Raw genomic sequence first — 3,466 nt, 5'->3', positions numbered from 1 at the left:
ATGAACCCTTAATTAATTCATTAGTTACAGCTGATAAACATGTCATGATGAATTGCTTTAGGAAGGACTTAAGAGCAAACAAAGTCAAACTGGTAGTTAAATTGGAATAAACCTAATTTTACACTTCTACACACTGTACACTAAATGAACATTGTTCTGTTCCTGTGGGCCACCTCATTACATTATGAAAGCACTTCCAAGATGGTTTGATGTCATGCACTGTTCAACACTGCCCACTAGCTTTATGCACATTGACAAAGAACAGTGATAGTGTACTTTAGTCATTAGACAACATGACATACAAGCAGTTTGTGGACTTCAGCTCGGCATTCAACACCATCATCCCTGAAGTCCAGCACAGCAACTCACCCAGCTTATTCCACAGAATCTAGTGTGTTTCCACCTGGTTTCAAACCAAGGACCTTTTGCATGTAAAGCAAACGTGATGACCACTACACGACGGAAACTCTTTCTAACACCCTAGACATGGGTAGAGACAACGTCAAATTACCAAATTACCAAAAATAAATAAATCTGCAATTGGTACTATGGTAAATTATTTAAAATCATAATAGTGACAAATGGACCGGTCAAGGGTGTCCCCTGCCTTCACCCTGAGTCAGCTGGGATAGACTCCGGCCCCCCCGCGACCCTTGTGAGGATTAAGCGGTGTATAGATAATGGATGGATGGATAATGACAAATGTAAAAACGGTGGAACAATGTGCCCACTTGTAGAATCAGTGGCCAGGAAACCAGCTAGATGTGGTTTCTTTAGTGTAATGGTAGGGCCCCAGTTTGAAACTGGTCAGAAACAAGATTATTAGTTCATAATAAAAGATAATATAATATTAAGACAACAAAAACAGCATGACCATATAGTTGCTTTGTTCTAACCCTCCGATACGATCCAAAGGAGTCTACTGGCAGCACATGATTTACCACAGATACTGGTAAATCACTTTTTTAAAAAAGTGGGTGTCTTACAGAGTTTCTGTGTCTCGATTTAGACGCAAAAACTGTCAGTTAGGATCAGGAAAAGATCATTAAGGTTAGAGGACTTTCATGGCTAGAATGGAGTGATACGGTCATGAACGCTGAAGAAACACCACTGACTATCAGTTTGAAAGAGAAATGAACAGTTAAGTCCATTAGTTTGTTGACCCATCCGTCCACCCCGACCTCTTCCTTTTTAACATCAACTGGCTTTTATATTCACTATGGCCACTAAAAAAAAAAGTGATGCTACCTCACACAACCGCTTGAGTTTGCAATTATAGTAAGTTGCTTGTACAAATCACCTTTGGAGTTGTTTTATGCAAGGGGTCAAACAAAGAATGCATTTTCAGACTCTTAAAATGCAATACAGGGGCATGGTCTCTCTCAATTTGCAATTCAAGATTACAAATTAACATTTTTTGTTCTCCCCCCATCTTCAAACTGGAGTTTAAACATAAGATGATATTAGAAAGTGGTATTTACAGAATGGGGGATAATGACTCCTTAATCTTTATTACTGTTCTTACACTTAAAGGGTACAGGTTCATAAACAGAAACACTAAGCAGTTACAAGGATTATGATCTCCCAGGAGCCTGTGGATGCTCAGTGGCCCGTATATGGAGCAGGTGGCCACGGTCGCACACTGAGGTAACAGCTTGACTCAGCTCTCAGGACCTGGGCAAGTGTCACCAGGTCTGGACAAGTTACAGCTTTCACAACTCAACCCCAAAGTCATCTTCCCCATTTAACCGCAGTGTCACCGGGAGACATTCTCACAAAGATGAATTCTATTTTCAAATTATGGATAAAACTTTAATGACACAAGGCCTTAAATGGCCTAATATAATTCCAATTAAAATGCATAGATTTTGATCTTTAATTGAGGATCTGAGTGAAAGGAACGGATGCTCTAAATGTTTAAATAGAGACAGCTTCTGTGAGTGGGAGGAATTCAGAAAAAAAAAAAAATTAGACTGTAGGCTTAGTACTTCTGTATCTACATTCATCAATCAGAGTATGAATCTTTAAAGCTGTGCTTTAAATTACAAAGCATGGCTGTGCAACATAAAGAGGGCATATGGAGAGCGTGCTGTAGTGTTCAGTGTCAGCAGAAATTACTCAGGTTCAGAATAGGTATAGTTTCGAGGCACTTGTACTGGACTCACTACATTATTTACATGTATTACCTACATTGCAGAGACAGACATTGTGCTTTTCACTCAACTACTTGTATCTATAGTTACTTTGGAGGAGATGTTCTCCAGCACATACGATCAGCTCATAAAATATGAAACATGTTTGTAGATGAAACGACCAGACCAACTGCAGAGGAGGAAGCAAAAAAAAAAAAAAAAAAAAGTGACCTACTTGATCTGATTTTAAGGTAGAGGCCAGCAGAGGCAAACAAATCCAACACAACAAGCAGGAAGGAAAGAAAAAGCAAAAGCAACCAAGCATCAAGGACAGATACACAACAGACTATGTAGCTGAAGGACCAAGGGCAGCTCAGCACACATCCTGAGAGGCTAATTCAGGGGAATGACGGACAGGTGTGCCAGCAGGTGAGAATCAGGCAAATGGCGGCCCAAAAGCCAGATTTACTTCATACAATCTGCTACATCATTTGGTCAAATGCAAATTCGTTAGAAATCTGCACCACTGAAAAATAAAACAACTCTGCCAGGCCCTTCATATTCCATCTTGTAGTCCCGATCTGGTAAAAGGATCCATTTTTAAGAAACCGCTTTAGTTTCCATCAGTTGCCAAGGTTGTATTACTAGTGACAGTAAAATAGCAAAGAACCCAGAGGCCTCAGACCTCAGGGGGCTCCAGAAGCACCAGCTTCATTCAATAATTTTTGCTACATAATTTGATCAATTTTATATTTATTAGAAATTTGTGCCACGGAGGAAGAAAATAATGGGTCCTGATAGTTTAGTCCATTCTCAAAATCCAGTTCCCTTCCAATTTTAGTTTGTTTTATCAAACTTACAGACAGAAAACTTTGGGACAGGGCCTTATTATTTCATCATAGAACTGTCTAGTAACGCTCCAGTCAACAATGATCTTCATTGTCACAGCATTTCACATATAATGTAAGCTGTAAAAGATTTATTTTACAGTGACAAAGGAATATCTTCTGAAGTCACAGTAGATTTATTCAGATTTTTAGATGTGTCTGATAAACAACCAAAAGCCCAAAAACAGTAAGCACGACAAATAACAGTTTTACAGATGCATTTTGAGCATTTTTTCCTTAAAGACACAGAACAATGATGAATCAGTTGTTAAAAATTTCAACTGAGTAATCAGTTAATTTACCCAATCATTTCAGCTTTTATGTAGTGGTTGGTTTCTAGGCAGCACCAGCAGATGACATTGTTGTTGGTGGCATTTTGCTTTCATCTCTCTTGATGAGCACACGGCAGCTGATATAAAAGTTAACACTCCCCATTGAGGGAACTGA

The 3,466-nt window shown here is 39.1% G+C and overlaps 1 non-coding gene across 1 annotated transcript; it reads right to left on the bottom strand.

Annotated features, from left to right (window-relative positions):
* Nucleotides 1-394: 394 nt before the first annotated feature.
* Nucleotides 395-467, bottom strand: trnav-uac (transfer RNA valine (anticodon UAC)). The gene has a single exon. It is a non-coding gene; the product is annotated as a tRNA-Val (tRNA).
* Nucleotides 468-3,466: the final 2,999 nt, after the last annotated feature.

This window comes from Stegastes partitus, unplaced genomic scaffold (genome assembly GCF_000690725.1).
Source record: "Stegastes partitus isolate 25-593 unplaced genomic scaffold, Stegastes_partitus-1.0.2 Scaffold1295, whole genome shotgun sequence".
In the NCBI taxonomy this organism is placed as follows: Eukaryota; Metazoa; Chordata; class Actinopteri; family Pomacentridae; genus Stegastes; species Stegastes partitus.
Note: the sequence above shows the minus strand (reverse complement) of the source record. Positions and strands in the feature narration are given on the sequence as shown.